Source organism: Lepidochelys olivacea, assembly GCF_965140295.1.
Source record: "Lepidochelys olivacea isolate rLepOli2 genome assembly, chromosome: 6".
Lineage (NCBI taxonomy): Eukaryota > Metazoa > Chordata > Testudines > Cheloniidae > Lepidochelys > Lepidochelys olivacea.
The window spans coordinates 57,399,534-57,412,762 of record NC_140416.1 but is presented as its reverse complement, the minus strand read 5'-3'; the positions used below and the strand labels follow the sequence as shown (position 1 = coordinate 57,412,762).

Genomic DNA, 13,229 nt, shown 5'->3' with positions numbered 1-13,229 from the left:
CCTGCGCCGGGCTCAGCTGCTAGTCCCGGCTGGGCTGGGGAGGACGTGACCTCCTCTTCCCCTGCGTGGCATCCGGGGCCAGGTCAGACCCACCCCCAGATTTCTCCCTCAGCTGCAGAAAAATCTGAAAACTCTACTGCACCCATTGCTTCTCAGCTGCAGGGGGAGGGATCCCTGTACAGGGAGCTGCTCCGCTATTTGCCCACCCCTGTGCATCCAGACCCCGTCATACCTAGACCCTCCCGCCGAGCTTCACACACACCCCCGCACTCAGAACCCCCAACCCCCGATGAGTCCCACACCCCCTGTGCCTGGACCACCATGGCGAGCCTTCCACACCCAGATCTCCACCTCACTGAGCCCCACTCCCCCAGCATCTGGACCCCCCCATTGAGGCCCCCACACCCAGACCCTTCTGCCGAGCTCAATCCCCCTCCGACCCACCCGCCGCTGTGCCCCAATCACCTTCATCTGGACCCCCCAACAAGCCCCTGTGCATCCAGATCCCCCCTCACCTGGATCCCCCACTGAGCTGCCCGCACCCAGATTGCCCCCACACCTGAATCCCCTCCACACTTAGAATCATAGAATATCAGAGTTGGAAGGGACTCTAGTCAGGGAGAAACAGTTCATTGTGTCTAGAGCCTGGAGAGCCTCAGGGAGGTCATCTAGTCCAACTCCCTGCTCAAAGCAGGACCAATCCCCAATTTTTGGCCCAGATCCCTAAATGGCCCCCTCAAGGATTGAACTCACAACCCTGGGTTTAACAGGCCAATGCTCAAACCACTGAGCTATCCCTCCCCCCTGGATCCTGCCTCGCTGAGCCTGCCTGTTCACACAGAGGGGCAGGACCCTGGTGTGTTTCTGGGGCAGGCTGGATCCTTGCACTGTGTCAGGGTTGGGTGCAGTCTCACTGTTGAGTCTGTGTCACGAGGGGGAGCTGCATAGTGATCTCCCACCTCTCTGTAGCCAGTGGCCTGTGCTCCCCAGTGCCATGCTGGAGGCTCCACATTTATTTGACAAATAAAATTTGCAGAATTTTAAAATATTGTGCACAGAAATTTAATTTTTTGTCACAGAATGCCCTCACAAGTAAATTCATAAACAGAAATCTCATCTCCATGACTTCAATACCTTTCACAAACATTAAGTTTTAAATTACTTTAAAAGTTTGGCATTTTAAAAATAAACTATTGTTTGTACGGTACAACTAACTGGCAATATGAGATGAGTGGAGGTAGCCTGTGAAGTGGGCTGGCCAAAGCACCTGCAGGGAAGGGATTGGTGTGTCTGGTTGTAGAGTTGAGAAGAGGAACTCTATGTGAAGAGCTAACTAGGACAGTTTGTAGTGTTACAATTACAACTGTCATGGGAAAAAGTCTCTTCTGAGATGTCAACTACATGAGAGAATGGGGCATGGCAGCATCTTAGCTTATCGTTCTAAGTAAATGCATTTACTGTAATGCTCGTAGTTTAAGGGCCAGAGACTGGAGAAGCATTGAGTCTTGGCACATCTTTTGCTGACAGGTGAACATGTGGCAGCCAACACTGGGCTGCCCAGTATCCCACTGATATTGGGGCATCATGTTAGGATTTTCACCTTTACTGGCTGTTAGTAGAGTAAGATCAAAATGGGTTCTTTCTGTGCTTCTGCTGACTCAAGGGCTTCTTGTGTGACCTGTTAGTGAAATTAAGTGTTTGAAAAGTCTCTTCAGCCTACACTGTGAGTTATACCTTCAGGGAAGTTACAGAAAATGAGTTCATTGGTAACACATAAGGTGAAGAGATTTCCATACAACAATAAACAAGTAAAAATCTGTTCTGTGCTATTCTCTGTTCCAGTCTAAGAGAAGTAAAGTATATATGGTAACCTGGTGCAGCTCCCTCCATTTTAGAAAATAGATTTTGTATACTGTCTCATCTGTACTATTTATCTGTCTTGTCTTCCCTCCCCTTCTGCCCCAAAGGAAAGAATGAGCTGATGGTTGGGTGTTATCTTACCCTTCTTTATTTAGAGGAGTTGGGGGCAAAATCTTCCTGTAGAGGCAAAATGGGTAAGTGACTCTTGCCTGTTCTCCTGTCAAGAGCTACTGCTTCACCTACTGGCAAGAGAGCTAGGAGCTCTGGAAACTCTTCAGCCAGGCACTAGTTCCCACTTCAGATTACCCTCCTTGACAAGTTCTCATTTCATTAGCTGAAATGAAGAGGGAGCAACTGGCCAATTGTGAGGTGGGAGGACACGCACACGTAAAGTAGACCTAAATTTGTGGCATTCTTGTGCCAGAGATTGGAAGTTCTGTGGGAGTTTCATGTCAATTTTAAAAGGAGGTTTTCAACTAAGTTGATATGAATTATACAATTGGTACAGTAGCTTTGTCGTTTATTTTTATAGTAAAAATTGACTCTTTTAGTCAAGGTATACTTAATTCTGCCTTGACCTGGAGTGATGGAATAGACAATCTCTCGAGGTCCCTTCCAGGCTTATGTTTCTGTGATGCTATTTTTGTACGCTCTCCTTATTTTCAGTTTTCAATGCACCACAGATTTTTGTATTGAAAATGCATAACTATATCATAGACGTTAAGGAGCAGGAAAAGGAACAGAATGTGTTGGCAGCTAGGTAAAGGGCATTTTTTGTGCCTGAAGGAGCATGGGGGAAGCAGTTTGGAATTTCAGAATAAGCACATTAGCTACATGTTTCTGCTAGTATGATCAGCAGTGACATAGTTAAGTGTTGACAAGTATATTATTATCTTTAGGTTTCAGAGTTAACAGTCCATTGAACTGAATTGGACAATTCATACCTCTCAGACTACTATTTTCAGGTTGTCTGCAGATACAGGAAGAAATCAGTGCATAAGTTTACATTTTCAAGGTTTTCTTCACAACAGCAAAATATAGAAACAACATTATAAATGAAAGCTGAGATTCTGCTGTGGAATCATGGATTACGTGGGGCCTGTCCTAAAGTAGATGGGATTTCTTATGTCAAAGTCTTGTCATGTTTCAAGACCAAGTTTAGGCATATATCTATAGTCACTGAGGCTAGTAACTTCCCAAATTATCTAATTTACTCTCCCAACAGCAACAAAGAACAGGACATACCCTTACCAGGAAACTGAAAATCAGCAGGATTTTGGAATTAGAGCATAGCTTAAAAGGCTGTTTATCAGGCTCATTAGTAGAGCCCTGCAAATCTGCTGATATCCACTTTATATCTGCAGATATCCGTGGACCATGTTTGTGGATCGTGGATTAGATGAGGATGCAAATTTTGTATCCATGCAGAGTTCCTCTCATTAGTTTAGTTTCTCTCCCGCTTTTTTGTCCTAGATAAAGAACAGGTCTGACTGTTACAATGGGTATAATTCCAAAAACTGATACAGCTTCCTTCCAACTAATGAGAAACACCCAAAAGAGGAACGCTACCCTCCCCTCTCCCATTAGTAAACAAAATGGAACCCTCCTACGGTGCTTTGTATCAACACAAGCTCAGGCCATAGACATTACCTCCCTCCAACCTCTATGCCTCACCTAAAATATGTTAAATGTCTCCCACTTGCAACCTAAGGGCATTCCTACACTTACCATGGATGACGCTGTGGCAATCGATCCACCGGGGGTCGATTAAGCGGGTCTAGTGAAGACCCACTAAATTAACTGCAGATCGCTCTCCTGTCGACTCTTGTATTCCACTGGAACAAGAAGCATAAGGTAAGTCGACAGGAGAGTTTCTCCTGTTGACCCAGCGCGATGTAGTAAATCGACCTAAGCTATGTTGACTCCAGCTACATTATCCACATAGCTGAAGTTGCGTAACTTAGGTCAACTTAACCTGGTAGTGAAGACCTGCCCGTGGACTCTGCTACTTTAGCAGAGTTTTACCACCATTCTCTTCTCCAATAGTAATGTGCCCAGAGATACTGAGTGCACTTGCCCTTATCTGGGCCTCTACTGCACCTTCCAATCTTCATCAGCTGGCTTCCTAACATCCACCACTTCTCTTCTCCAATTTATGTGCAAGCCAATGCCCAGAACACAGATCTCTAGGCATCTGTGGCCTATCAAATGCAATCATGCAACTGACACTTCACACATTACAACAGGTGAAATCAAACACAAGGATCTAAAGCTCTTACTAATAATGCAAGATCAGTAGTCAGTAGAAATTGCCGTAAATCTCTGAAATTTTCTCTGTTCTCTTGTGTACTAAAATACTGAGCAACACTTTTTCCCCCCACAAATTGCCAGTAGCTAGGCAGGTGGCATTCCTGTTTTGTAAATATTTTTTTAATTATTTTTTTAAATAGTGACATCACATTTTTACACCCTGGATGGAGTGTTATAATTTTAAAGATGGCATTGTGCTTGACACTGTACAATGCCTAGAATACAATGATCCTTGTCCCAAGGGGCTTACAGTGTAGATTGGGTGGTGATATACAGCTTGCTAAGTAAAAATCCACTCTCAGGCCTAAGCATTTTTCCCAGGTGTCAAGCAGTTTTCATTGAAAGGCTTTATCAGGAACTTAGTTTGAAGGTAGGATTCAAAGTAAGAAGGAAACTGCTCTAGTCATGAGGAGCAACATGGCAGAAGGGATGAAAGTGAAGCCATCTCTACACTAGCAAGTTCAATCAACGCAAGTTCCATCATGGTACAGCCATTGACTGTAGTATATCACTCGAGGGCATGCTTACTTGGGTGCTTGCGTCAGTGCTGTGCGTACACCGTATGAGTGGTTGTGTTGGGGTAAAATGTGGTGCACCATGGGTGAGTATTCCATTGTGCCCCATGCCACTATCTGGCTCAATGCCTTGTGGGACGTTTTCGCAGTGTTCTTATGGAATACCGCTGATTGGCTTCGGGATTTCTGGGAGCTAGAGGTCAAGTCCATATCATGCCACTTCTCCATCCCATAATGCTTTCCCCATTCCATACTTTTTGCACTGTTTTTTAAAAGGCCACATAGTTCTTCTCTATTCGCAAAACTTGAATGAGTACTACTACAACGGGGACTGTGAGGAGGAAGATGCAGAGATGTTCAAGCACGATAACTGGGTGCTAATGGACACAGTAAAAAAAAAAAAAAAAAAAGATGCAAGGTTGCTGCTGACATTCATGGAGCAGCTCCACACAGTTGATTGCCATTTCAGAGCTTGTTTCTCAGGCCCAGATTGGTGAAATCGCATCATAATGCAGGTTTGGGATGACAAGGATGGCATCCAAACGTCTGCAGCCACAAGGCCATGTTCTGGATATTTGTGCCAAACTTGCTCACACCTCCAGTGCAGGGACACCAAAATGAAGGCTTTGTTGACAGTGGAAACACAAGTGGTGATCACACTGTGGAGCTTGCAGTTCTGGATTGCTGTTGGTTAGTGGGCAATCTGTGTGGAGTTGGAAAGTCAAAGCCATTGTCATCCAAATATGTAAGTCCATTAAGCGTCGTCTGCTGTGTAAGACTATGACTCTCAGTAAGGTGCAGGAAATAGGGGATGGATTTGCAGCAGTGGGCTTTTTGAACTGTGGTGAAGCGATAATCCACATATTTCTTTTCTGGCACCACCTAACCCTGCCACCAAGCACATCAATCAATGGAAAGTGATACTTTTCAATAGTTACGCAAATGCTAGTGGCTCACCGGAAAAGCTTTGTTGATATCAATCTGGGCTGGTCAGGGAAGGTAGATGATGCTCACATCTTTAAGGACGTAGGACTTTTCAGAAAGCTGCAGGCAGTGGCATTTTTCCCTGACTGACACGTTACCATTGGCAATGTTGAAATGCCAGTAGTAATTTTGAGAGACCGAGCCTATGCCTTGCTCCCCTAGTTCACGAAGCCACACACTGGCCACCTTGATGGCACCAAAGAGATTTTGGCAGATTTTTTGCTTTTGGTAGATTGAGGAGTTACTGGCACTGTTTACTCACTAGATTGGATCTCACTGAGGCAAACATGCCCATCCTTATAGCTGTATGTTGTGTACTGCATAATACCTGCGGGGTGAAGGGGGAAAAGCTACTGCCAGGGTGAAGCAGCAAAGTGGACTGTCTGCTGAATTTGAACAGCCAGACACAAGGTCTATTAGAAGAGCCAACTGTGGAGCTATATGGTTGAGGGAGGCCTGAAAAGGCCATTTTAACAGTCAACCATAGTAGTGTTGTCTGATGCTTCTATGAAATAGTGCGTCTCATGTATACGGTGATTGAATATGGGTGGGTTATTGCCTTCTGCTGAATTTTGTAAAGTGTGGTGTAAACTAACAAAGATAATTTGAGTTTCCAAAAATACAACTTTATTTTGTGCAAAGAAACTGCAACAAAATTAAAGTGCAAACAAACATACAAGGTAAAAACCATTTAGCAACACTGTAACAGGGTAAACCATACTTACGGCCCTTTGTTTTCAGTTTTTATTTAATTTTTCTGGGACTTTATCAGTGTTTATTACCACAACAACAAAAACAAGTGAAAATCAATGGAAAAAACTATTAATAATTTTTCGGGGGAAAAATTTGGGTTTATTTTGGTGGATAGAAAGACCGGGGGGAAAAGGTGTTCAGTAGATTAATGCTTAGAGTTCCATTCATCAATCTGGTTTGCTGCAGAACGAAAACAGAACTCAAAACACAATGTCACCTCTGAGTTTAAGAAAATATATCTAATCCCTAAATAAAACTTTTCATTTCAATAAACAGTTTACTCTTGTAGACTTAGAACTATTAGCCTATAAATATTTACATTTAATAATTTGACTACACCATTTGCAGCGCATACACTCAACTTCATCCTTTTCACCTGTTTTTTTTTTTTTTTTTTTTTAAACTTGTGTTCTGAAACGTGTTCTGGTACATATTTTCGTTTTCTTTCCATTTTAGTGTGTCAAATCTTTAAACAGTTATCTGCCAGCAGCTTGAAATGTGTACATGGTAGGCTTGAGATTCATCAGTATGTTCAGATGTATACGCACTTCAGAGTTTGCGTGTGTGCTTGTTTGTTTATTGTGTGTATCTTCTAGACTAATACATAGCCTTACTTCAACAGGCAGCTTTGCATATATGCCCAGACTAATGTATTCTTATAATACATATATCTCATCCAATATATTGTATTTTCCTAATAAAATGGTATTTTTAAATATATTTTTGAATGATACAAAAGTAGGATGAAAATCAGAAAAAACTGAATAACACTTTTTGTAAAACCTGGGAATTTTTCGGTAAAAATCTGTTTAATGAAAGGGCTTAACCATACTTTAAAACCTCAAGTATAAATGGAAGTAAACAGTGGACATTCATGTCATGTATGTAAAACTTACTACAGTGTAGTAAGTTGTGGCTGATCCTGTGGTTTTTGCATGTCAGTATATGTGTTGCTCTGGTTTTTGTTTTCTCCTGATGTGGCTTGGTAGGGGTAAGGATGTACATCATGCTGCCACCTGTTGTGTTGGGGAGTGTAGGATGCACTGACCATGGAGTTTTCCAAGGACTGGAAAAGCTGTTGAGTCTGGAGTGTGTGTGTCGATACTGCTCTACAGCATCTGAGTTTGTTGCCTGAGCAAATCCATGATGTCCTGGTGGATTTCTTGATGCTCCTGCGTGCCCTCTGCTGTAGCAACTGCTCTCTCTATTCTTGGTCCTTCCCTATAGTCATGGTCCTGTGGCCCTACCTTGGCCTGTGTTTATGGTCCAAGGCCATAGAGGATTGGAGGATATTGCAGAACATATCCTCCCTAGACCTCTTCTTTCTCTTCTTGATCTCTGTCAGATATTCAGCAGGCCTGGAGGGGCAATTAAAGCAGACAGACACGCCATTTGATTTACAGTCACAATGGAAAGGGAAGGATTCAAAACTCCATTACATTATTCCCATAAATACCTTTAATAAGAAATGCGAATTGTCACTTTAGCTTTGGAGTGCCTCATTATAGTACTGCTCTGCAATTCAAACCATGGTGAATATGGCCTACGCTAGTGTTGGGTGGGAGTGGATTCTGTTCCTTGGAAGCTTTAAACCCTGGAGACCCCTTGGTATAGGTATAGGAAAAGTGCAGTGAATATTGGCAATATTCTTACAGGCAGTAGTGATATTGGCTGAATCCAATTCCTGGGGGTAACAAAGGCACAGAAAACCATCTTCTACTGGCATCCTGAAGCCACCTGGGCCCTAATTCTACTAGTCTGTTTACTGCAGTGGTGCCAACCAAACTCATTGCAGAGTGGCAAGGGAAAGTTTCATATCACGGGGGGTGGAAACAAGGCTGCCACACCTAGAAATTCGGGAAAGTATTGCAGAGTATCCCCATGAAATTTCCATTGAGATCGCTCAAGAGGATAAAAGGAACATCCCTATTCAGATAAACCAAGTGCTTGGCATGGCTCCCTCTGCCTCGCCCAAGAAACCAAAGAATTTAAAAGTGGATGCAACTCTACCTCTGTCTGTTCTACCTCTACCCAGTCACCAGACACTGATCTGATATGGATGGTATAATTGGACTATCATACTACTTTTTTGAATTTGTCTTAATATTTTATTTTCTAACATTATACCATTAAAGTAAGCAATCATAAATCAATGCCTTTGTCCTCTAACCCTGGATATGGGATGGGTGCCATTTTTAAATGGGGAAGAAGGGCAGGAGAGATGAGGTTTCAGGCACCAAAAAGGGAAAAAATGATTATCAGGAATAATGCACGTACACACTTACCCAAGCTCCCTTCCCCTTCATCAGCAGGCTCATCTATGACAGGTTTCAGAGTAGCAGCTGTGTTAGTCTGTATTCTGCAAAAAGAACAGGAGTACTTGTTGGGACCTTAGAGACTAACAAATTTATGAGAGCATAAGCTTTCCTGTTCTATAGGCTCATCTATGTTCACCTGACAGAACTGTCTGGTCTCTGGCGGAGTTTCAAACAGCTTGTGGCACGGTTTGAGTCCTGCACAGCGCCCCCTCGCCCATCTTGCTGTCTCTGCTTCAGGTTCCTGAGAAGTGTCCAGAGTGGAAAGTGGGATGCTGGTGGGATCACTTCCAAGTATGACATGCTGTTTGTTGTAGAAGTGGCAGATCTCTGGAGCAGCAGCAGGTTTCCTGTTGCCCTCCCTTACATTCTGGCATGTCAGGTGAAGTTCCTTTGCTTTCATGCAGCACTGTTGTTCATCCCTGTAATGCTCGAGTTTCAGCATCCCACATGCAATATGCAAGTAGATGTTGATATTTCTATGGCTGCTCCATACTTGTCCTTGCACAGCCTCTTGTCCCCCACAGAATGAGGATATCCATGACTTTTTGCCTGCTCCAGGCAGGAGCGTGTATATTAGCTCTGTGCGTCCATGGAGCTGGCATGGTCGGATACACACAACAAAGGTGAGCTGGTAGGTGTGCTTACCAAGGTGAGCAATCAGGAAAGGCATTTCAAAAACATACGAGGGGTTTTAAAGGTTGGTGGTGGGGCAATCTTCTGGTCTCTGTGACCGCTGGGCAGTGGAGATCAAAATTGTGACCTGAGAGGTCACTGTCACGGGGACATTATGCAATAGTTGCTGCTGGACTGTTAGGGTTGACACAAGTAATGTAGCGTCTACACTTGTCTTGCATTGACCTAAGTAGGTTGACAATGGTTCTGTGTTGCTCAGGGAGGAATTGTTACCATTTTGCTGTAACCGGGCGCTTACATCAGCGAGAGACAAATTTTGGTGTACTGTATACACGTGCACAACTAGGTTGATGAAGGTCAATTTAGGTTGACCTAATTCGTAGTGTAGACCAAGTTTGAACGTGGAAGAAGAATACTAGGAGGGAGATTTGGGTGGATTGAAAGGTGTGAGTGGGAGTAAAGAGAGTTAGAACTGGCACATAGGGAGAAGCAGAATTGTGCAAAACCTGGAAGGTAAGACCAAAAAATCTAAACTTGACATGGAAATCATTAGGGAGCCAATGAAGGGATTTAAAACTAGTTTGCCTTTAAACTGTTACCTGTTTTATGTTCAGTAGAATGAAGCCAGGCTTTCTTTTGGGAAAGAAGAGTAGGAAGGCATGGCAGGAGACACCCATAATGATTATCAAACTCCTCCTGTGAAATGTTCTCAGTAATCTCAGTACCCCTTGTAAAATCCATCTTCCAGGAGAATCTGTTGCCAGAACAGCTCCCCTCCATCCTATGCTCAACTGTAAGGCCAGGCAGCGCTGCTTGGGAAGGCTGGATGGAAGTATTTTGTTCTGATGGTGTTCTGCTATCCCTTGGCTGGTAAGACCTGGAATCTGCAGCGCAAAGCTACAGAACTACATAAACCTTGGAAAGAATCACCACTACATCTTCCCCTTGTGTAACCACATTATTTTCTGCAGAGCTTCCTGGTCTCAAAAGTGAAGCAAACTTTAGAGAGCAGTTTTGTTTGAGTGTAAGGTAATGTGAAGTCTGCAGTTCCCAAACAAGGAAACTGATGTATCTGAGACCATTTCTTTTTTCATCATTTCACAGAGGGATGTGGTCCTTGCAAGGTGTTAGGGGACAGCTGTTAACACAGTAATGGAGTGCAACTGTTTCTTGTGTAATATTGGTGAACACTTGGTTTTAAATATCGTTTCCATTCAAGTTAGTTGCTGGTTGGTTTTCCCAGCATGTTGAATGCTGGGGTCCTTTGTCTTCCTGTTTGTAGTAGTTCTGTGCATATCTGTAACATCTTTCTCTCCAGAATCTCAAAGCGCATTACAAACATATAAACCTCTTTACCTCAGTAGGTCAGCATGTATTGTCTTTGTTTTAATTATAAGGAAGCTGGTGCACCGTGATCAACTGACTTTATCAAGAGGACTCAATGAATCCATAGCATTGGTCAGTATAGAATCCAAGAGTGTTGACTCTGTTCCCTGCAATGACCACCAGACACTTGATCCTGTTCTTGCCCTCACATTTCATGTACTCTGCATGTATGTGCCAAGTATTATTTTTATTGTGTGAGACTGCATGTGTTTTGGCCCATAATAGAGGGAGCGTCGTTGGAGCAGGCACTCCTTCATATATAAGGAGGTTTTGAGTGATCAAGTCTCCTTGTAGCAGCAAGCTACTAGAACTCGTGAAGAAAGACAGCAGCCACACTTTGGTTTGTGTTGACCCTGTGAGGTATCAACACTCAGGTGCTGAAACAGAGTCTTGGTTCAGGACCTATCTATTAGCGGACCTCAAGGCCTAGGGCTGGCATTTTTGGGGGTGAAGAGTTTGTTGAAGGCTGTGAGGTTAGAGTTTGTGTTCCTTCTGCTCTGTCAACCACTGCTATCTTCATTGATCTGACACTCTGTTTATCTGACAGAGCACTCAGTATTGCTTCGCCAGGGAAAATTGCACAAAACAAGCCCAATGCATCAGCACTTTCATTGTGTAATGAGCTGAGCCTCCCTTCACATGGTCACATCCCCCTTTTAATCCACGACTCCATGTCCCTTTTCCAGTCCAGCCTATTTCTCTGATGTCTGTTGCTGGTCTCCCTGAGCTCCTGTTTCTATAGTTTGTTTTTTGTGTGGCTTGGTGTGTTAAGACCTGCAGGACTCTAGGAAGTGGAGTTTTTTGTTTGGGGGTTAGACAGTACGTTGACTTAGTGTTAGTGGTTTGTGGCAGACAGAGGTGATGGCTGCGTTTAAGTTGGATTTCCTCCCAGAGATGATGGTGGACCATTGTTCCTTGAATACCAGTCCTGTGTAAGTATTTTGTATATTCATATCTGCTTTTTTACTTATGCTCTTAGCTTAGGATTGCCTCTTTAGACATTTCTTTGCTACCTAACTACTCCCGTTGGAGGAAAAGGTGAAAGGGCAGGACAGTCTCAGAGCTGCATTCTAAAAGAGATTCTGGAAGTTGTTTACAGTTTTTTCTCCTGCTCAGAATGCATCTTCATTCCCTCTGAAATCAGTTAACCCCTTTGGGGTAGAGCTACTTGGTGGCACTCCTTACAGAATCCAGTACAAATCACTGTACTGATGCTCTGAAACCAGTGACTGAAGTGCAGTGTTAGGAGACTGATTCCTTCCTTCTGAATGGCTTTGGACTGCTCTCTTTTAGACAGAAATTGAATGATCTTTGAACTGTTTCTGAAGTCATATCGTGACCATGTGGATTTAGCTACCAGGAGACATGCTGCCCTCTTGGAGCTTCTCATGGGAGTGACACCAGAGCTGGGACCAGCTGTCACAGGATAATGTATACCTATCAGTTGCTCCCCTCTCAAAATTCTGGCATTGTGTAGTTCACCCCTTAATAAAGGGAGTTGGGTTTTCTGGATTCTCTGAAAGGCATCAATCCCTTGCAGTGGGAGTTCTGGCAGAATGAAAGGCGTTATGTCACCCCCTTGCCTTTTCCCAGTAAAGAGCGTTATGCTTCCCATCCTTGTGCAAACGCTTCTTAGAATGTGGGAACATTTTATGGCAACAGTTGTCTTCCTATGTGTCTGAACCAGCACGCTGCAAGTTGAAAGAGATGCCAGAATACACACAATAAATATCCAGTCCACATTTAATGGAACTTGACTAGTAATTTTGTTTTTAAAAATTCCTGTGCTTAAAGGCTTCTTAATAAACACCGTGGAAGAACATAACCACAAATAGGTGTTTTATCACCTTGGACGTATCTTTCTTGAAGTACAGTAAATAAAGAGGACAGTAAAAAAACTAAAATAAGAAGGCTGGCCCAGAAGGCCACTCACGGCCTTCAACTGTGTGTGGGAGGGAATCATTCCATAAGTCCCCTCTCCCCACACTTCTAGATTATACATAGGGATTGTCAGCAGTTTCACCCTGCTAATATCCACTGCTGTAGCAGGATATCATTTCAGGCAGTCCCCCAGAGAAATTGAACCTGTCTTATTTAAGGTCTTTGATACTAATAGTAAGACTCATCTTGCACTAGCTAAACAATAAGGAACCAATGCAGATTGTTGTGTGGATTATCACTTGCTGGGGTTCTGTTTGAGAGAAGACCTAGAAGCCTGTTGAAGACCCCCCATATTCAAAATCTTGTCTACTGTATTCTGAAAAATGATTCCTCCTCCCTAATTGGGCCCCCAGTAGTATTCCATTAGTTTTCTCAAAATGATGGTACTTCAAGATGAATGATAAATCAACCTGATCATCCTCTGGGACCGAATAGTGTACAAAACCAATGTGTTCATTTTCAGCCACAACCCTGACCTTGTTTTTTCCCCAGAATGTTGTTCAGAGTTCTCTGGACCCATGAGACTCTT

General features: G+C 43.4%; 1 protein-coding gene across 6 annotated transcripts in view; it reads left to right on the top strand.

Annotated features, from left to right (window-relative positions):
- Window positions 1–13,229, top strand: part of CELF1 (CUGBP Elav-like family member 1) — a 104,063-nt gene that overhangs the window by 44,448 nt on the left and 46,386 nt on the right. The window lies entirely within an intron of this gene.